The following is a 23119-nucleotide window of genomic DNA, read 5'->3' as shown; positions in this document are numbered from 1 at the left end:
TTGGTCTGGAGGACCGTAGAGTAGTCCACCAGAAATGTGGACATCTGGGAGAAAAAGCCACTTACAGGTGGGCAGAGATTAGAGAGATGCACATTCCCCTAGATTTGATAAAAACTGTGATTTGGCAGTGTCCTATTTGTCAGCACACACAACAGAGATCCGTCCCACAAACAGTCAAAGATTAGTTGGAAAGTTACCAGGACAGGTATGGCAAATTGATCAGGTTTTAGGGGGAGTGATTGCTGCAGATTACCAAGGAAAAATCTAAGTTATTCAGATAACTAGAAGAGAATCTGATTCATTCATACAGATTGGAGACAGAATTGCCCAACTTGTCATAAGTGCAGTGAGCGGAGGTTTGGTAAGGAAGGAGTCTGCCCCAGCCCTTCTGACAGTGCAAGGAAAGGGAAGCTGTGGTGCAGCAGATAAAAACCTCAGTGCTAAGGTGTGGGTTGAATCCCCAGGTGACCCTCCAGAACCTGCAGAAATTGTAACAAAGAGCCCCAAAAACGTCCTGCTGATTATAAAACAAGGAAAGAAAGAAGAAGGGCACATTCCAGATGACACATGTTATTTGCAAGAAAAGTCATACCTTTTTCTTTTGCAGATCCTACCACGACTCACCATTGACTATGAGTGTGCTGTGTGGTCTACCTTTGGGTGTTTGCGTGTGAGGTCGGGGGAGGGACCGCCCCCCCCCCAACCTGAACCTGATTGATTAAAGTACAAACTTAATGGATCCATTTTGCGCAACTGGCACCTTCAGTTCAAGTTCTACATGGGATCAATATAAAGTTTGATTACATTCTTCCACTGGAACTAAGCAACCTTGTCAGTTAACTGTCTGTGTTGTTTTGTGTGGAACCCTGACTTTCACTTACATTCCAGCAAACCTTTCAGGTGGACTGTGTACCTTTACATGAGTAGAACTCATGCTACATCAACTTGCTGTTTTAGAGACACTATTGAATCAGTTATTATCCCAATCAGAGTATATAAGTTTCAGTCTTTTCATTGTAGATGTATCTGATTTGAAAGGTTATGAGATTAATATGTTAATCCACTTGCATTGCTTTACAGTGATTGCTTTTATCATTCAAATCTGATATGCTTATAATATTTTTGTTGTTGTTGTTGTTTTTGTTTTGTTTTTTTTGTTTGAAATAAGAGTTATGTAAACAAAAGTCGTTGGTCATAGGGGGGAGATGTCATGCCATTAATTGTGTTTGACCAATGACTTTGTGTTTCACCCCTGCGCATATTAGTTGTTCGATGTTCATCAGGAGCACATTACATTCTGTATTCAGTTTAGCTGCCTATTGGCTTTAACGTGGCATTAGACATTACATTCTGTATTCAGTTTAGCTGCCTATTGGCTTTAACGTGGCATTAGACATTACATTTGGTATTTAGGTTAGCTGCCAATTGGCTTTAACATGGCATTAGATATTACATTCTGTATTCAGTTTAGCTGCCTATTGGCTTTAACATGGCATTAGACATTAAGGGGGTCATTCCAACCTCGGCGGAAAAAAGGTGCTTACCGCCAGACAGAAGACCGCCATAACACCGCCGCAGTCGCGGTAAACCGCCACGGTCATTCTGACCCACACTAGGCAAACCGCCAAAATACCGCCATCCACAAAAGTCCGCCACACCAAAGGTCAGCGATAAACTGGCGATGACCAAACCTCCAGCGTCACGCCAACAGAAATACGCCCATGCCATTACGACCCACGAATCCACGCGGCGGTCTTTCAACCGCGGTATTCTATTGGCGGTACACACCGCGGCGGTCGAAATACACATACTCCTACAAAACACTACCACATTGGACAATTCGAAATACACACACCTGATACACATACACACACCACTCCCACACACCCAATACAATATAAAACACACACCCACATCACCCACAAACCCCTACGGCCAAAAATTCCGAACGAAGACCAGAGAGAGACACCACAGTCAACTACCAAGCATCCACAGGCACACAATACCAATACCCACAGAACTTCCACGCACCTCACACAACACACCACTAAATAGCACCCCACCTATCACTACACACTCCACCCCACACATCATCCACACCACCCCATGGCACCTCAAAGACACCCCAGGTTCTCAGATGATGAACTCAGGGTCATGGTGGAGGAAATCGTACGAGTAGAGCCCCAGCTGTTCGGGACACAGGTGCAGCACACCACCATTGCCAGGAAGATGGAGCTATGGAGCAGAATAGTGGACAGGGTCAACGCTGTGGGACATCACCCAAGAAATCGGGATGACATCAGGAAGAGGTGGAACGACCTACGGGGGAAGGTGCGTTCCATGGTATCAAGGCACAACATCGCGGTACAGCGGACTGGCGGCGGACCCCCACCTCCTCCCCCCGAATTTACAACATGGGAGGAGCAAGTCTTGAACATCCTGCATCCTGAGGGCCTCGCTGGAGTATCTGGAGGAATGGACTCTGGTAAGTCTCATCTTCACTACTTCATCCCCCCCACCCCACCTGCATGCCAACTCATACCCCCATCCTCACCCCCTTCACAACTACCCCTTGCAAATGTCTCACCATCACAACCCACCCATCCCAAAACTTAGCCCTGCATGCGGCCCCAAAGCATGGACACCCATCACCAAAGCATGCCCAATGCACATACCCATCACCACCCCCCCCCAAAACACCATCACAACGGCCCCCACAAAGGAATGCCAGCACTGGGGTACACGGGCACCCACCCATTGCACGCCATTGGCACACACAGAAGCAATAACCATACTTTTATACCCCTGCAGGACCCGAACGCCAGGTCACCGCGCAGGAGGGTCCACAAATGTCCACTCCATCCCCAGAAGAGGCCCACAGTGAGGACAGCACCTCTGTCGACCTGGATCTAGATGACCAGCCCGGCCCATCGGGGACCTCGGGACAGTCGGTTCCCCTCACACAGCCACAGCCTATAGCAGACCTTCCCCCCCTCTGGGAACACCAGCACAGCACCCACTCAGCGGGCCCATCCCTCAGTCCCCAGGACACGTCAATCAGCGGTGTGTCCACCACTACAGGGCACCCAGGTTAACCCACCACCCCAACAACAACAGGGACCTGGGGGCAGTGGTAGTGGGCACACGGTCCAGGGGACAGAGGCCCAGGGAAACAGGGGAACTGGGAGGGCTGCTGTGCAACAGGGGGGGGGGACAGGCCCAGGGAACCCACTCTCCACGAGGCCCTCTCATGGGAGCCTACCACCACTCCCAGGAGACGATGGCGACAGTCCTGGCCAGGTTTCAGGAGACCCAGCGCATGCAGGAGGAACAGTATTTGGGGTTCAGGGAGGAACTACGAAACATCAGTTCCGCCCTGGCCACCATTGTAGGGGCTCTGAATCAGGTAGTCACCACATTGCGGGACACTGTGGCAGGACAAAGGGCCCCTGACACTAGCATGGACCAAGAACTGCCTACCACCTCCGCCGGCGCTAGTGGACAGGAGGCCCCGCCACAGGACCAACAGGCCACCAGCACCCCACCCCCTGCAGAAGGAGAACCACCCCGCAAGCGGGCCCTGAGATCCAGGAAGAAGACAGAGTAAGATGCCAAGACCCCCGCCAGGAAAGGATACCTCCCTGATTGTCATCCCACTGTCCCACATTGACACCCTGTCCATTCTTATACTGCCCGTGCTCCACTTTCCACAGGCATTTGGACATTGCACCTGTGAGACTAATAGTCTGGACTCTGCCATGGACAATCCTCCACCATCACCCCTCACCGATTTGCAATCACCCACCAATATAGAGCACTAAAATAAACACAGTTATTGCACAAAACAATCAGGAGTCTGGCTGTGATTTTGTACTAATGTATTAGACATTACCGTCCGAAAATGCATATTTACATTGTGATGCCAACATACCACTGTCACACAGCTCTAGTCCATGGGGAAACAAAGCAGATGTCACACACTGGGGGCCACATCTCTGAAATTGGAAGGGAAAGTCACAACTCAGTTACCATACACTGGGGGAAAAGGTCAGACAGTAGAGAGGTAGTAGGGGTTAAGTATATGTAATATGACGGGTTGGACTCTTACCTGTGTGTCATTGAAAATACTGCTGTATTACTGTGTTCCTGTTGTCTATGTCGTCCTCTTCGGCTTCCTCTTCTTCACTCTCCACAGGCTCCACAACTGCTACAACACCACCATCTGGACCATCCTCCCGCAGAAAAGGCACCTGGCGTCGCAAAGCCAGGTTGTGAAGCATACAGCAGGCCACGATGATCTGGCACACCTTCTTTGGTGAGTACAATAGGGATCCACCTGTCATATGGAGGCAGCGGAACCTGGCCTTCAGAAGGCCGAAGGTCCGCTCGATCACCCTCCTAATTCTCCCATAGGCCTCATTTTACCGTTCCTCTGCCCTTGTCCGGGGATTCCTCACTGGGGTCAGTAGCCAGGACAGGTTGGGGTAACCAGAGTCACCTATTAGCCACACACGGTGCCTCTGGAGTTGACCCATCATGTAAGGGATGCTGCTATTCCGCATGATGTACGCGTCATGCACAGAGCCAGGGAACTTGGCATTAACATGGGAGATGTACTGGTCTGCCAAACACACCATCTGTACATTCATTGAGTGATAACTCTTTCTGTTTCTGTACACTTGTTCACTCCTCCTGGGGGGTACTAAAGCCACATGGGTCCCATCAATGGTACCTATGATGTTGGGGATATGTCCAAGGGCATAGAAATCACCTTTCACTGTAGGCAAATCCTCCACCTCAGGGAAAACAATGTAGCTCCACATGTATTTCAGAAGGGCAGACAACACTCTGGACAACACCTTGGAAAACATAGGCTGGGACATCCCTGATGATATGGCCACTGTTGTTTGAAATGACCCACTTGCAAAGAAATGGAGTACTGACAGCACCTGCATTAGAGGTGGGATCCCTGTGGGATGGCGGATGGGTGACATCAGGTTTGGCTCCAGCTGGGCACACAGTTCCTGAATAGTGGCTCGGTCAAGCCTGTATGTCAGTATGACATGTCTTTCCTCCATTGTCGACAGGTCTACCAGCGGTCTGTACACGGGAAGATTCCTCCATCTCCTCGCATGTCCCAGCGGACGGTGCCTATGTAGGACAACAGCGAGCACAGAGTCAATCAGCCCACAGGTACGTTACCACAGTTTGCACCAAACACAATTCCCAATGCATTGAATGGTTTGTAGGAGTGTTGATGCAAGGCCTAGGTATGTGTGACGCAGTTAAAAGTAAGCCATGTGGGCCCTTGAAATGGCGGCTGCCTGACCTGTGAAGTGTGACAATGGGATGTGAGGTCAATGCGCTGGCGTGGCACACCGTGGCGGTAGGCGGTCGAAGACCGCGGCGTAAAGCAGCATTGGTTAACATTGAACCCTATGGGTCTCAGGAGCCAATGACGATGTGCGCCGGCGGTCGCGGTACACACCGCTGCGGGCGTGACCGCCATTTTCTATCAGCTTAATCACTCGATACCTGATCTTCGACAGGAGAGGACCTACACTGCAAGAGCTGCTGTGACCTCGGTCTGGAAGAGACAATGGCTCATGCGACTGGGGAAAGGGCCCCTGCCTTCACTGCTCAGGAATTGGAGAAACTCGGGGATGGGGTCCTCCCCCAGTATGCGCTACTCTACGGTCCTCCAGACCAACAGGTAAGTACACTGGGAGCATGCTTTGTGGGCAATGCCTGTGTTGAGTCGGGTGGATGAAAGATGTTGGGGAGGGGAGCGAATGAGGCATGCATCAGACGACGGATGACAGGATGTGCCACATGGCAAGGGTAGGGATGGGGGGCCACTCACATTGAGGGTGCAGAAGGTGATGACTCTTTTTCTCCCCCTGTACATTTCACATAGGTCAGCGCCCACCAGAAGATAGCCATTTGGCGTGCCATCGCCAAGGACGTCCGGGCCCTGGGGGTCCACCACAGACGGGGCACCCACTGCCGGAAGAGATGGGAGGACATCTGACGCTGGAGCAGAAAGACGGCGGAGGCTCAGCTGGGGATGGCCTCCCAATGTGGGAGGGGTGCCAGTCGTACTTTGACCCCCCTGATGACCCGGATCCTGGCGGTGGCCTACCCCGATTTGGATGGGCGCGTGAGGACATCACAGCAGACACAAGGGGGTGAGTACAACCTCATTCTGCTGACTTTGCGCGCAGTGGAGGTGTCTGGGTGGGGGAGGAGGGCTGTGGGTATCCCTAGGCCAGGGCGATTTCTGTAGGCTAGGCCCCTCCGTAAGGCATGGCCCTGTGCCCCGCACCCCACCTCTGTAGGGTGCCAAGTACAGTTATCCATGGCCCTGTGTCATCTATGTGTGCAGTTGTCGTCCATAGGCTTGTAGGCCATGTCCCACGGATTGAGTAGTGGACCCCAAGTGCGCGGCGTAGTGCAGGGGGCTTCTGTGTCTGTCCTCTCCGCCAACTGTGTCGCCAATGCATGCACTCAACATGTCTTTATTTCCCCCCCCTTTTTTTGTGGTCTTCCTGTTCATGTGTGCATTAGCATCATCAGGCGGAGGAGAAGTGGCATCGGAGCACGAGGGAGCTGCATCCCACATGGCCCTGGAGGGCCATGCAACGGATTCCGAGTACACCAGTGGGACGGAGGGCGAGGGGAGCTCCACAGCGGGGACTCGTGCAGACATTAGTGACACGGACTCGTCCTCTGAAGGGAGCTCCCTTGTGGTGGCGGCAACATCCGTGGCCCCCGCAACAACAGGTACAGCCACCACCCAGCGCACCAGCACCGCCCTCCCAGCAGCCCCTCAGCGTTTGCCCCGTGCCCGCTCACCCAGGAAGGTGTGCATCTCCTTCGCCCCAGGCACCTCAGGCCCTGCCCCTGTCACCCCTGCTGCCCTCAGTGAGGAGGTCATTGACCTCCTGAGGACGCTCATTGTTGGGCAGTCTACCCTTTTGAATGCCATCCAGGGTGTAGAAAGGGAGGTGCACCAGAATAATGCATACCTGGAGGGCATTCATTCGGGTCAGGCTGCCCATCAGCGATCGTTCAACACTCTGGCCTCAGCACTGATGGCAGCAATTGTCCCTGTCTCTAGCCTCCCCCCTCCAACTTCCTCCACCCATACCCTATCACCTGTACCTCTGCCTATCCCAGACACACCATCAGACCAGCCTGCACACACCTCAACACCCAAGGGAAGCTCATCCAGACATAAGCACCACACATCACACAAGCATTCACACAAGCAACATCCACATACAGACATACCAACACCCACTGCCTCCACTGTGTCCCCCTCCTCCTCGTCTCCCTCCTCCCTCCCTGTCACATCTCCACTCACACCTGCATGCACAACATCTTCAGCCACTACGTCCATCACCAGCACACCCACCAGAACCCCCCGCACAGGTGCAGTCACCACCCCACTACCATTTACACGTCCCCTGTGTCCTCTCCCACTGTGTCTGTGACCCCCTCTTCCAAGCTACACAAACGCAGGCAGCCACCCACCCAAACAGCCATCCACCTCACGACAGCATCCAGCCCAAGCACCTGCACCCAAAGACACCAGACTGAAGACTCCTACAACCACAACCTCTTCCTCCACTCCCATACCCACTACACCTACCCGTTCCTCTGTTCCTAAATTGGTTTTCCTTTCCAAACTTGACCTCTTTCCTACAACTCCCCCACCCCGTCCATCTCATAGGACTCCAGTCAGCACCTCAGCCACCACAAAAGCGGGACAATGACAGTGTGCCATGGACTGTGGAGTCCCCCACCCTCAAGGGCAGCCAGTTCAGGAAGGAGCCAAGGCACGGCCAGCCCACCCCCGGTAAAACATCCGAAGATTCTCAGTGGCCGGCGCGAGAGGGCGAAGACACCAGGGACCAAAATCCCGACCATGGCTCCGGCAGGAAGTGTGGTGCCACCTGGCACACCGCCAAAGGTGGGGAAGGGCCACAGGCGAACAGGGAAGGCTGGGAAGGGCAGCACGCCCGACAAGTCCACCAGCAGCCCAGCTGGCCAGGAGGGCCCCGCCTGCCCCATCCCAGGTGGGCAGGAGGACACCCACAGGCCCGGTACTGCAGCCCAGGAGGGCCCCGCCAGCCACACGACAGATGGGCAGGAAGGCACCGCCAGCCAAAGGTCAGGTGGCGAATGACCTCCATGCCATGGCCGGATCCGCTGAGCTGGATACTCATCCGATGCACCGCTGAACAGGGCACCGCCGTCTCAAGCACCGCTGAACAGGGCACCGCCGTCTCAAGCACCGCTGAACTGGGCCCTTCATCTCAAGCACCGCTGCACTGTGCACCACCGTCTCAAGCACCGCTGAACAGGGCACCGCCGTCTCAAGCACTGCTGAACAGGGCACCGCCGTCTCAAGCACCGCTGCACTGTGCACCGCCGTCTCAAGCACCGCTGAACAGGGCACCGCCATCTCAAGCACCGCTGAACAGGGCACTGCCGTCTCAAGCACCGCTGCACTGTGCACCGCCGTCTCAAGCACCGCTGAACAGGGCACCGCCGTCTCAAGCACCGCTGAACAGGGCACTGCCGTCTCAAGCACCGCTGCACTGTGCACCGCCGTCTCAAGCACCGCTGCACTGTGCACCGCCGTCTCAAGCACCGCTGAACAGGGCACCGCCGTCTCAAGCACCGCTGAACAGGGCACCGCCGTCTCAAGCACCGCTGAACTGGGCCCTTCATCTCAAGCACCGCTGCACTGTGCACCGCCGTCTCAAGCACCGCTGAACAGGGCACCGCCATCTCAAGCACCGCTGCACTGTGCACCGCCGTCTCAAGCACCGCTGAACAGGGCACCGCCGTCTCAAGCACCGCTGAACTGGGCCCTTCATCTCAAGCACCGCTGCACTGTGCACCGCCGTCTCAAGCACCGCTGAACAGGGCACCACCGTCTCAAGCACCGCTGAACAGGGCACCGCCGTCTCAAGCACCGCTGCACTGTGCACCACCTTCTCAAGCACCGCTGAACAGGGCACTGCCGTCTCAAGCACCGCTGAACAGGGCACCGCCGTCTCAAGCACCGCTGAACTGGGCCCTTCATCTCAAGCACCGCTGCACTGTGCACCGCCGTCCCAAGCACCGCTGAACAGGGCACCGCCGTCTCAAGCACCGCTGAACTGGGCCCTTCATCTCAAGCACCGCTGCACTGTGCACCGCCGTCTCAAGCACAGCTGAACAGGGCACCACCGTCTCAAGCACCGCTGAACTGGGCCCTTCATCTCAAGCACCGCTGCACTGTGCACCGCCGTCTCAAGCACCGCTAAACAGGGCACCGCCGTCTCAAGCACCGCTGCACTGTGGACCGCCGTCTCAAGCACCGCTGAACAGGGCACCGCCGTCTCAAGCACCGCTGAACTGGGCCCTTCATCTCAAGCACCGCTGCACTGTGCACCGCCGTCTCAAGCAACGCTGAACAGGGCACCGCCGTCTCAAGCACCGCTGCACTGTGCACCGCCGTCTCAAGCACCGCTGAACAGGGCACCGCCGTCTCAAGCACCGCTGAACTGGGCCCTTCATCTCAAGCACCGCTGCACTGTGCACCGCCGTCTCAAGCACCGCTGCACTGTGCACCGCCGTCTCAAGCACCGCTGAACAGGGCACCGCCGTCTCAAGCACCGCTGAACAGGGCACCGCCATCTCAAGCACCGCTAAACTGGGCCCTTCATCTCAAGCACCGCTGCACTGTGCACCGCCGTCTCAAGCACCGCTGAACAGGGCACCGCCGTCTCAAGCACCGCTGCACTGTGCACCGCCGTCTCAAGCACCGCTGAACAGGGCACCGCCGTCTCAAGCACCGCTGAACTGGGCCCTTCATCTCAAGCACCGCTGCACTGTGCACCGCCGTCTCAAGCACCGCTGAACAGGGCACCAGCGTCTCAAGCACCGCTGAACAGGGCACCGCCGTCTTAAGCACCGCTGCACTGTGCGCCACCTTCTCAAGCACCGCTGAACAGGGCACCGCCGTCTCAAGCACCGCTGAACTGGGCCCTTCATCTCAAGCACCGCTGCACTGTGCACCACCGTCTCAAGCACCGCTGAACAGGGCACCGCCATCTCAAGCACCGCTGCACTGTGCACCGCCGTCTCAAGCACCGCTGAACAGGGCACCGCCGTCTCAAGCACCGCTGAACTGGGCCCTTCATCTCAAGCACCGCTGCACTGTGCACCGCCGTCTCAAGCACCGCTGAACAGGGCACCGCCGTCTCAAGCACCGCTGAACAGGGCACCGCCGTCTCAAGCACCGCTGCACTGTGCACCGCCGTCTCAAGAACCGCTGAACAGGGCACCGCCGTCTCAAGCACCGCTGAACAGGGCACCGCCGTCTCAAGCACCGCTAAACTGGGCCCTTCATCTCAAGCACCGCTGCACTGTGCACCGCCGTCTCAAGCACCGCTGAACAGGTCACCGCCGTCTCAAGCACCGCTGAACTGGGCCCTTCATCTCAAGCACCGCTGCACTGTGCACTGCCGTCTCAAGCACCGCTGAACAGGGCACTGCCGTCTCAAGCACCGCGGAACAGGGCACCGCCGTCTCAAGCACCGCTGCACTGTGCACCGCCGTCTCAAGCACCGCTGCACTGTGCACCGCCGTCTCAAGCACCGCTGAACAGGGCACCGCCGTCTCAAGCACCGCTGAACAGGGCACCGCCGTCTCAAGCACCGCTGAACTGGGCCCTTCATCTCAAGCACCGCTGAACAGGGCACCGCCGTCTCAAGCACCGCTGAACTGGGCTCTTCATCTCAAGCACCGCTGCACTGTGCACCGCTGTCTCAAGCACTGCTGAACAGGGCACCGCCGTCTCAAGCACTGCTGAACAGGGCACCGCCGTCTCAAGCACTGCTGCACTGTGCACCGCCGTCTCAAGCACCGCTGCACTGTGCACCGCCGTCTCAAGCACCGCTGAACAGGGCACCGCCGTCTCAAGCACCGCTGAACAGGGCACCGCCGTCTCAAGCACCGCTGAACTGGGCCCTTCATCTCAAGCACCGCTGCACTGTGCACCGCCGTCTCAAGCACCACTGAACAGGGCACCGCCGTCTCAAGCACCGCTGCACTGTGCACCGCCGTCTCAAGCACCGCTGAACTGGGCACCGCCGTCTCAAGCACCGCTGGCCCATTGGCGGAAGGGACAGGCCCGCCTCTGTGTCGGGCAGGGCTGCACAAAGCACTCTGGGCACCAGTACCCCTCCAGAACCAGTGGAGACTGTTATCCACTTGTGAGACTGTGGCTTTGCACTCCCCAGGATGGTACAGTGGGCAAGCCACCCACTGTAGAGACTTGAGAGACAGTGGCTTTGCACTCCCAGGATGTAACAGTGGGCAACCCACCCACTGTAGAGACTTGAGAGACTGTGGCTTTGCACTCCCCAGGATGGAACAGTGGGCAACCCACCCACTGCAGAGACTTGAGAGACTGTGGCTTTGCACTCCCCAGGATGGAACAGTGGGCAACCCACCCACTGCAGAGACTTGAGAGACTGTGGCTTTGCACTCCCAAGGATGGAACAGTGGGCAACCCACCCACTGTAGAGACTTGAGAGACTGTGGCTTTGCACTCCCCAGGATGGAACAGTGGCCATGGAGGCCCATCGTGGATCTGGCGTCGTGGACTCATCTGGCTGAGGTGCCCCCCCTTCCCTTCCCCCTGAGGTGCCTGTAGTTTTGCTATCTGATGCCCCTGCAGTGTTCTCTCCGTTGGAGTCAGGTATCCTGTGTGGGCTTTGCCCACGTGATTTGGGCCCAGTGGTCCACGGACAATGCCTGCTACAATGATCGGACTTTAAAATTTATGTATATAAAGGTTTTAGATGTGTGATATATTTTTAAGCCAGTGATACAATATATTCCAATGTTTAGAATCATTTCCTTTTGTCTTTGCATTCTTCCGGGGGGTAACTGTGATGTATTGCTATGCATTGATGTGTGTGTTGTAGTGGGTGAGGGTGGGGGTGGGTGTGTCGCGTATGTGTGTCCCCGTAATTTTTTCCCTCCCCCCTCTCCTGTGTCGTAGGTGCAGTACTCACCGTTGTCTTCTGCGCCGGCGTTCGTGCTCCTGGTAGAGGAGCAGGTAGACAATCGCTGGGAGGATGTGGAGTTCGGGTTCAATGCTGTCCAGATTCCTCGTGGGGTGTATGGAGGTGAGCGTTTTCCGTTCGAAATGGCTGTTTCCGCCGTGGCGGATTGGTAGGTTGTGATGGGGTGGGCGGTACATTGACTCTCGCCTGTCTGTTGGCGGTGACCACCGCGCTGTTTGTTTGTCCCGCCGTGGCGGGCGGTGTGTCGAAGTGGCGGTCTCTGTTGGCGGTTTCCACCAGGGTCGGAATTCCATTTTGTTTACCGCCAGACTGTTGGCGGTATAGCCGCCGCTTTAACACCGACCGCCAAGGTTGGAATGACCCCCATAATGTCTAATGCCATGTTAAAGCCAATAGGCAGCTAAACTGAATACAGAATATAGGGGGTCATTCCGACCCCGGCGGGCGGCGGGCAGCGCCCGCCGGGCGGAAACCGCCCAAAGACCGCACCGCGGTCAAATGACCGCGGGGGTCATTTCAACTTTCCCGCTGGGCCGGCGGCCGATCTCCAAAAGATCACCCGCCGGCCCAGCGGGAAAGCCCCTGCAAAGAGGAAGCCGGCTCCGAATGGAGCCGGCGGATTTGCAGGGGTGCGACGGGTGCAGTGGCACCCGTCGCGATTTTCACTGTCTGCTAAGCAGACAGTGAAAATCTTTGTGGGGGCCTGTTAGGGGGCCCCTGCACTGCCCATGCCAATGGCATGGGCAGTGCAGGGGCCCCCAGGGGCCCCACGACACCCGTTCCCGCCAGGAACAGGCTGGCGGGAAGGGGGTCGGAATCCCCATGGCGGCGGATTCCCTGGGCCAGGGGAAAACCGGCGGGAAACCGCTGGTTCCCCTTTTCTGACCGCGGCTTTACCGCCGCGGTCAGAATGGCCCGGGAAGCACCGCCAGCCTGTTGGCGGTGCTTCCTCTGCCCTCCACCCTGGCGGTTTGAAACCGCCAGGGTCGGAATGAGGGCCATAATGTCTAATGCCATGTTAAAGCCAATAGGCAGCTAACCTAAATACCAAATGTAATGTCTAATGCCACGTTAAAGCCAATAGGCAGCTAAACTGAATAGAGAATGTAATGTCTAATGCCACATTAAAGCCAATAGGCAGCTAAACTGAATACAGAATGTAATGTGCTCCTGATGAACATTGAACAACTAATATGCGCAGTGGTGAAACACAAAGTCATTGGTCAAACACAATTAATGGCATGACAGACTGGACCACATAAAATAAACGATTAACAAGCATGATAACTGACTTGAGCAATTAGAATGCTGATTCTGTGCAACTCAAGACTGCACCACTACCCATAATGGCCATCTGGCACAAATGGAAAAAGTGCAAGCTGTGATTAAGGCAAAGAATGAAGATTTTGAGGCATGCACTATGTGGAACAATATACTGATTGCTGGCCTTCCCAAGACCACAGCGATATCCAGGGTCGAAGATTACGGTGAAACAATGCTCAACACTCTGTTTGAGGTGTCTCTCATGCCCTTTATTCTCTGTACAGCCGGCCTCCGCACTTTGGGCACATGCCCTCTCCCGGGGGCGCCGGCTTGACCAATAATTACTTCCTTGTTGAATTGTAACCATGACACTATCTTGTGCCTAACCCGCAATCGTGGGGAACTACACTATTCAGGATAACAACTATCCATGTACCTAGATTTCACTGCCACTGTCCAAGCTGGGAGGCGAGAATTTCTCCCCGCCAAATGTCCGCTCCTTAAGACAGGTAAACTTTATTTCTTTACAGACCCAAAGCAAGCAGTTAACTTTTTTCACAAAAATGCCCACGCCTCCCCTGCAGACCACTCCACTGAGAAGAGAGACAGTTACAGCCACCTTAGCAACAATGACTGAATGCCAACAAACACTGTTGAAAGAGATGTCGGCTCTAATAACATTGTCACCTTGCTGTTAAAGTAATATGGCCTACTTCTCCGAGCTCAGGCTGGACTCTTCTCCCGCAGGAATTGTTCATTTGACAAAATATATGGTTCTTTCTGGCACTGTACAAGGATTATGAACAATGATTCAGGCTTTTTGATCCCACTAAAACTCGGCTAACCATCTACTTCTACAATGGGTCATTTGTCTACACTCTGGCCCTCCCAGGGTTAAATCCAATTGCCCTACCCCTATGCTGGTTACCCGCGGCTGTGCCGCTCTCCTGTTGAGGAATTGTTGTTGTTGGTACTGTTTCTCAAGCAAAGTTTGGATGTTGGAGTGGGAGGGGTGGCATCGCGGGTTGGGGGTTTAACTTGGTTGCATGGTGGGAGGGGTAACACCAGTTCTACTACTACCATTGTCTTAGGACATCACAACTGCTTTAGCTTCTCAGTCTGATCTGCAAGAACACAGTGACCATTATATAACTACATGACACTACCGCTTTCATCAAACAGCATGTTTCCAACCATACATGAAGACACACTGGCATTACACCATGCAAATTAGCCTGCTTACATGGAACGTATGAGGCCTAAATGACCCCTTCCAACTGCAACACATATTAGCCTACCTAGGCAGGCACAAGATTGATATCACCGTCCTGCAAGAGACTAACATCGCAACTACAGATCTAACACTCTGGTGACAAGATGGTGCTGCCATAAATCGCTAGCGAACTATTCCATGTGCCCTCTGGGCTCCACCATACTTATTCGCTGCAGCCTCCCCTTCATGCTCACACAGGAAGAAAATGACACGCAGGGCAAACACAACATAATAAAAGCCCAACTGGAAGGCCGACACATCACATTTCTTAATGTTTATGTGCTCAACACTGACAACCCTGAATTCATTGACCAAATATGGCAGAGATTTACAACATTATCACCAGTACTTTAATATGAGGTGAAAAATGTAATTTTGTTTAAGACAAACACAAGCATGAGCAGACAAATGCACTCACCTTGTCACAACAACAGCTCTCTGGGACATAATGGTCACACACGATTTAGTCGACATCTGGATGCACAGATTCCCAAAAGTGAGAGAAGGTACGCATGTCTTAACCCCCCTTCAGACATGGGCCAGACTAGATTTCTGGATTGGCACGTAAAGTATTTATGTCTGGACTAAACACATTATGCACCTCCAGCGCACACATTCAGATCATTCACCTGTTAAACTGACTATCAAACCACCAGCCTCCAAACATCTAATGCCTATCTCCCAAGGTACTTACATATGAAGCCTTCCAAGAAGAGGTCAAAACTGAAATATCAGTGTTATTCCATGTTAGAAATGGGGTTTCTGGCTTGCTAGGGTATGCACCTGAGCCAGGCAGAACCCACCCACTCTAGTCAGGGCGAGGGGGTTACACACCCAGGATAACCCCTGCTCACCCCTATTGTAGCTTGGCACGAGCAGTCAGGCCTATCCCAGAGGCAATGTGTAAAGCGACTGCACAACACACTTGACGCACTATCCCCACCACAAAGGAAACACAACACCAAGCTATATAAAAATAAACTGTGTTGTACGCAAACACAACATGTCAGTAATACCTTGCTACCCAAGCAGGTGTCAGAACATTACACAGTACTATCACTCTGCAAAAGCCAGCAGTAGTCGCATAAAACATATAGGTTACTGGTCATTCTGCAATATAAGCAGTAGTCAGGAAAACATTACTAAAAGAAGGCACATGTTATCCTAAACCTACATCATCATGAATGCATAAGGTGACAGTAATCACATTACCAACAATGCACATGCCCTAGTAATCATACCATCCTAAATGCCCGTATAAGGAACATCATGGAGCACAAGGGTACTTCATGAAAAGCATATCACCATACATGCATTGGTCATAGTAAACATGTACTCATAAATTCCCATGTCAGGAACATCTGACAACATGGCAAGACATGAAGATCACCCACATAGCTGTTTATCTAAGGGAAGCATTCTTAGCCTGCACATGTCATAGTAAGGGGGAAAGAATACATCACTAGGTGTACCAAGACATTAGCAGGAAAATATATGCATCCCCCGATGAGGTAGTCCGAGTTACATGGTGGGGAGCCGGGGAAACAGTGTGGCTCTTTGGGGTGACCCCTCCTGGGTCCCCCGTGCACCCGTCAACTCCCTGCAGCCTCCCTCCGTAATCTCAGTGTGTCCGGTGCCATCTGAGGCCTCCTGACATGCTACAACTGCGTGACTGAGCTTGCGCCAGGGAGACTTCCCTGCGTCTCCTCCTCCAGAATCTCAGTGTGTCCAGTGCCCTCTAGGGCCTCCCTGCATGCTACAACTGTGCGACTGGGCTCCTGCTGGGGAGACTTCCCATCATCTCCCTCCCTGGGCCAACACCCGGCTCCACAGCGACTGCTCGCGACCATGCGGTGCAGCCATCGAGCCTAGGACCTTCCTGGGTACCTCGTCCAGAATGGGGGGGAACTCCACCCACACCCTCACAAGCGGCCCCTCCTGGCCTCTCCTGCAGATGTCCCCTGGGACATGGTGGTGACTTGTCAGCCAGTAGCTCCTGTCTGTGCCCCGGGGGGACTTCTTCGAAGAGCTCCCGTGCACCGGGTGCACTTTCCTGAGTACACCTCGGCCGCGCTCTCAGCTTTGTTCCTCCCGACCCATCCAGGTTGCGGGGAGGATTTTCACACTCCACCAGCAATTCGAAAGTAGCGTTCTTCACGCGCTGAGGATTTTCACGCTCCGTCAACAATTCACAAGCAGCACTCTTCACGAACTGTAAGTAGGAGGAAAGGCACACCCGTCAGCCCTTTCCCCACGCTACACTCCAACCTAGGAGCCATAAAATATAGTGCTATCAGTGAAACCAGACTGCTGCACTTCCCTTACGATGGAGAAGCAAAGAATGCAGTGCTCTTGGAGACAGCAGAAAGGCGAAACAGGGCGGTAGGGCCCAAGAAAACAGGCCAGCAAAAGGGACTGCAGTCAGCGGCAGTTGCCTCCTAGTGACCCAGCAGATCACAGGTCAGCACAAAAGCAGCAGTCCAAGGCAGTTCCTGGTGAGTGCCTCCAGCAGCATTCTGTGTCCAAATTAATAGTCCAAGGTGTCTCTGAATGTGGGGGAAAGCCCCCTGTACTTATTCTCAGATTTGCACAACACTTACAAAGAGGGAGAGAAGAGGTTCCAACCAGTTACAACTGGTTCTAAGAGTGTCCCCTTTCTCCTCCAGCACAGGTTCCAGACATCAGTTGGGGGTAAATGAGCCCTTTGTGTGAGGCCAGGGCGCAGCCTTTACAAATGCAGGTGTGCCCCGCCTCCCCTTCTCTCAGCTCAGGGAGACCATTCAATATGCAGATGCACCTCTGTGACACCTCCATCCTCCCTGTGTAAAGGCTGTCTGAAAAGTATGCACAAAGCCCAGCTGTCATTCTGCCCCAGATGTGGATTGGAGTCAAGGTGCAAAACATCAGAATCATAAGCACAGAGAAATGCTCACTTTTCTATAATGGCATTTCTACAAAGGTAATAAAAAAATCCACCTACACCAGTAAGCAGCATTTCTCACTACCATCACAACCACACCAAACATGCCTACACTAGCCCTCATAGAACAGACAATACCTCCTAGATATAAGGCAGGGCATTCCCAATGCAATCCAATGACCAAGGCAGCACTCGCAGCAGCGAGGAACAAAATAGGCTGTTTGTTACTACCAGGACAGGCTACACAACCAGGCACATGTCCTGCCTCTTACATACATAGCCCCCTGCCCATAGAACCAGCTAGGCCCTACCTTATGGGTTACTTATATGTGGTAAAAGGGGAGTTCCAGGCCTGGCAAGTATATTTAGATGCCAGGTCCCTGTAGCAGTTAACTGTGCATGCAGTTTCTGTGCTAGCAGGCTTGAGACAGGTTTGAAAGGCTACTTCTGTGGGTGGCGCAAGCAGCGCTGCAGGCCTACTAGTAGCATTTAATTTACAGGCCCTGGGCATAGGAATACCACTGTACAAGGGACTTACAGGTGAATTAAATGTGCTAATTAGGTATAAGCCAATCATGCCAACTTTAGAAGGGAGAGCACCTGCACTTTAGCACTGATCAGCAGTGATAAGCTGCTCAGAGTCCTAGAGCAAACAACAAGAGGTCTGAACAAAATAGGAGGAAGGAAGCAAAACGTTTGGGCATGACCCTGTGAAAAGGGCCAAGTCCAACATTCCAGAAGAATGAGAAATCCATAGCCTCTCCAGGCTTAGTATGGGACACATCTAAGGCATACATGTGAGGCATTTGTATTGCAAAACAATATCGTATTCGCAAGGTCCTCCATAGCCTGCTCCACAGGTTAGAAGAGGAACTTCATACACTAGAGAAGACCTACACAACTAACCTGCCCCCACAGATCATTGTGAAAATTAGGGCTAAGATGACAGAATTTAACAAAGAAGCAGAGCAAGCAGTTAAACATGAACATAAATATGCCTCGGCCTGACACTATGGGGAGGCTGATGGACCAATCAGAACCCTGGTCATCTTAGCGCATGCTAAGTATCCATCATTACATAAATAGAAGTAAATAGGGAAATAGGATTTGTGACTCAGACGACGTACAATTGGAGTTTGTCAGCCACTACACCAGACTGTACACAACCTGCATACATAGAACGCAGAATGACCACAGACTATTTGGTCTGTGTGGCACTGGCATGGATCGAGGGACCACAGCGACAGTTCCCGGCAGAGCTCATCACAACAGATAAGATCACAGCAGCGATCTCGGGCCTCCCAACTTGTATGACCCTGGGGAACAATGTATTCCCTGCGGAGTTTAATAATGCCTACACCCCTTTATTGATCCCCCATCTCTAACATGAGTTTGAGGAAGCAACATGCCAAAGATCCCCTACCTCTTTTGATCTTCAGCAAGATCCTTGCCAACTGACTGCGACTACTCCTTCCTGACCTGATCCACCCCGACCAGGCAGGTGTCATACGGGGGAGGTCCACGGAGCACAATTTAGGAAAATCATTTGCCCTGGTACATCAAATGGAACAAGACTATGAAGCATTTGCAGTCTTCCTCAATGCCACAAAAGCAATCCCCATTTGCTCTACTAGCCTGGATGGGATTCCTCGCTACCTTCATCTGTCTACAGCAACTATTGTACACTGGTCCCACCGTCAGAGTATGCTTTAATAATCTGATATCTGACCCAATCAACATCGAATGAAGCACCTGTTAAAGGTGCCTGCTAGCCCCTATTTTTGTGCGCTAGCTGTGGAGCCCCTCGTTTGCCCAATCTGACAAATATTTGGGCATGGAGCCTTGGACTTCTCTCCACTGAATATTATTGTATAATTTTATGCGGATGATATTACATTATATCTGAGTGACCCGTTGAAAATCTGGGGCCAGTAATCCATGGATTCACTCTGTTAGAAAACCCTGTCTAGCATCACAAAAAAATTGAATAAACTGACCGTCTTTCCACTTATATTGGCTACATAGGCTTGACCACTAGACTATTCCCTTCCCTGGTTCACATCCTGCATTAGATACCTGGGAATCTGGGTCAGTCAGGATAAAACTACAGTCATCGCAGAGAATTATGGTACTACCATTGTTAAAATTGAAGATCAAATACACAATTAGTTTTAACTACCTCTCTTATAACATGGCAGAAATGCCTTCAGGAAAATCATTATACTGACCAAGTTATTGTTTATTAAATACAACACCAGACAGTTCTTCTCAAGATTTAGATATCTTATGATAACCCTGGTGTTGGCAGGCAAACAGGCCTGTGCTAAACGGGAGATATTGACACTGACATATGACTGGGTGATTTGTTGCACTAGAGTTTGAGCTCTACTACTATAGTGCTCAAGCTCATTTTGCATAGTATTAGCTACACCTTCCCCCCATACATGACATAGCTCCCACCACTCTGCTGGGGACCCTAAAAGGCCAAACCACCAACTGCCAGCAATGTGAGATACATACTGCGGGCCTCATTTCAACCCTGGCGGTCACCGACTGCCAGGGTTAAAGTGGCGTTCGTACCGCCAACAGGCTGGCGGTACAAAATGCCACATTTTGACCGCGGCGGTACCGCCATGGAGGTTCCGGCGGGCGCAATCCGCCAGGGCAGCGTTGCAAGCAGCGCTGACCTGGGGATTTTGTTTCCCCTTATCACCAGCCTGTCCAGGCTGGCGGTAAGGGGACTCGCAGGGCTCCTGGGGGCCCCTGCACAGCCCATGCACTTGGCATGGGCAGTGCAGGGGCCCCCAGACACAGCCCCATCGCGATTTCCACTGTCTGCTGCTGCACCCACCGCACCGCCACATTGCCGCCAGCTCCATTAGGAGCTGGCTGCAATGTTACGGCCCCCACATCCCCGCTGGGCCGGTGGGCAGAAACTCTGTTTCCGCCCACCGTCCCAGCGGGGATGTTGAAATGCGGCCAATGGGTTTGCAGCTGCATAGGCGTCCGTTTGGTGGTTCAACCTTGGCCGCCCGCCAAGGTTGAAATGAGGGCCTGTGTATAGTGAGCCACCCACCACTACTATACAATGTATATTGCATACATCCTGAAGGTCGGGCGTGGCCCGAGAGCTTAAATAAAGGTGCTGCTGCTGCTCGGGGGAGAGTACGTCACCACCATCAGACATGTGTGTTGTGTCCTCTTTATTAGATGCCTCCAGGCCTACAAGGGGGTCTTTGTTCAAGCAGTGTCCCCCAATCTAACATTGATGATGAGGTGGTGCCCCCACTGTGTGATCCTGTCAGCAGAGAGTGTCTACCGCTCTCCAGAGCAAAGGCTGGAGCCAAAGTAACTGGGCTGTGTGGCAGCACCACCGGTTGAGTGGCAGCGCAACTCCCTTGTTGGGGAGGCCTCACCGTGCGGCCCAGTGTGAAGAGGAGGTGCTGTCAGGTGCGTGAGACTGCTCAAGGACTCAAGCTATGTACGGCTGTGTGTGTGGCCACACTCTGCACCACAGCCTGGCTGTGTGGGTGTGGCGTGGAAGTCTGCACCAACTGAATTCCAGACCAGAAGTGAGAAAAGGCTAGCGGCCCCCGGGGGAATAGCGACAGCGAGTGACAAGAAGTGAGGAGAATCCCCGCTCTGTCTCTGAGATTCAAGCAGACAAAAGCAATATGAGCATAATTATCTCATTCCAGAAGTGCACTGAAGATGAGAAGAGAAACATGTGGCGCGCAGACAGCAGCACATGTCAGCAAGTGAAAAAGGGGGTGGAGAGTCCCCATTCTGGCGCTGCAAATAATGTAGTTATTGGAACAACAGGGCATAGTTTTCAGACTCCAGAGGAATAAGGAGAGTAAATAAAGGAGTGTGAATGCCATTAAGGGAAAGTTGTATCTGGCACCCCAGTTTCAGAGTGGACAAGCAAAGGGTGAAAGCAGCTTGCACGAAGGGCATCAAGAGATGTAAATCCGTGTAAAGAGGCAACAAGGCATGATGTCAGCACCACCTCAAGCAGCAGCCCCCGAGCACCATAGCAGTGCGCACATCCTTCAGTCATGGCGTTGCCGCTGTTTAGCCAGCTAGCGGATCTAGCACGGCCGCATCGGTGCCAGTTGATTGGAAGGTTGCAGCATTATTTATGTGCCACCTGTGAAACGGATGGCGCCTTACTAAATCAAGACTATGAAAGATTTAAGCTATGGCAATCACAATAGGTGGAAGGGTAGTCGGTGGACACGTTCTTTGCGTGCCTGAGCAACTTAGCAAGCACACGCACAGGCATTGATAAAGAAGATGAGATCAGGGTGCAGTTGATTCAAGGATGTCGCTCATCCATCCTTCGTCAACTGATCCTTATTATCCTGCCATCTAGATGGAGCATATCCTTATACTAGCCCGCTTCCATAAACAGGCTGACAGTCGGGCAGGGGATATGGAGTCTGCTCTGGCATGCAGCATGACAGGGCTGTTCTCGTCACAAGTGGTGAAAGTGAAAGAAGAGCATGTTAAGGGCAATACAGCGATGGCCAACGAAAGCAAGGATGACCACCTGGTGAAAAAGGGTGTGGAAGCTGTGGAATTATCCACCATCCTGTGGGTGCCCGGCCAAGGAAAGCCATGGCTCAAATGCGGCCATCCACATCACTTTGCAAAAGGGTGCCGTAATCCCAGTGACATGTCAGCAGCAAGTAAAGGACGGTGAAACACAAACATCAGGCAGTTATCACTGGAAGATAGAGGAAAAGACCATACACAGGTGAACAATGCCAACAACCATCACCAAGATGAGGAAGATGAAGAAGTGCTCACCATATCTTTCACTGGGAGAGACAACCAGAGGAAGAGGCCTCCTCCAATGTGTCAGGTGGATGTTGGCAGTAAAATTATCACAGCCCTTATTGATACAGGTTTGTTGGTCAATGCTATTGATGGGGGCAATTCAAGAAACTTCACTTATGGGAGCACAGGCCCAATCACTCTGCAAGGAGTCATCCAAGAGGAAGTGGGACATGGAAATATCAAGACCTGGGTGAAATTCCATGTGACACTGGCATTCTACTGGGTTGTCACACAGCTGAGGATCTTGACTTGGTTTTCTTTGTGAAGCAGATACACCAGCCCCATGCGGATGGCATTCTTAATTTCTTGATGTCTTCCCAAAACTGCCTCGGTCTCAAAGGTGTACAAGTCAAGTTCCACAGTGATGAGACAGTGCAACCAAGGCTTTGCGTCAATGGATGGTGCTGTTTCATCTGAGACTGTTGGTGGAGAAAGAAGTGGAACAGTTGGAGAAAGCTGGTGTATTTGAGAAAGCAATGGGGCCTACTCCCTGGGTGTCACCATTGCTCATTGCCCCAAAACCCAAACAGCCCAGGGCCATAAAACTGTATGTGGATATGTGGTTGCCTAACCAGGCCTTTAGAAGGGAGGGACACATTACCTCAACCATCAACAAGATTTTAGCTGACCTCAATGGGGCCCAATGGTTTTCTAAAATTGATCTCAATTCAGCGTACCACCAGTTGATGCTAGACTAGGCCAGTCGATACATAAAGACGTTTTCTGCTC

The sequence above is a fragment of the Pleurodeles waltl genome, chromosome 6 (assembly GCF_031143425.1).
Source record: "Pleurodeles waltl isolate 20211129_DDA chromosome 6, aPleWal1.hap1.20221129, whole genome shotgun sequence".
Lineage (NCBI taxonomy): Eukaryota > Metazoa > Chordata > Amphibia > Caudata > Salamandridae > Pleurodeles > Pleurodeles waltl.
The sequence above is the reverse complement of the archived record's forward strand: the minus strand, read 5'-3'. Positions refer to the sequence as shown.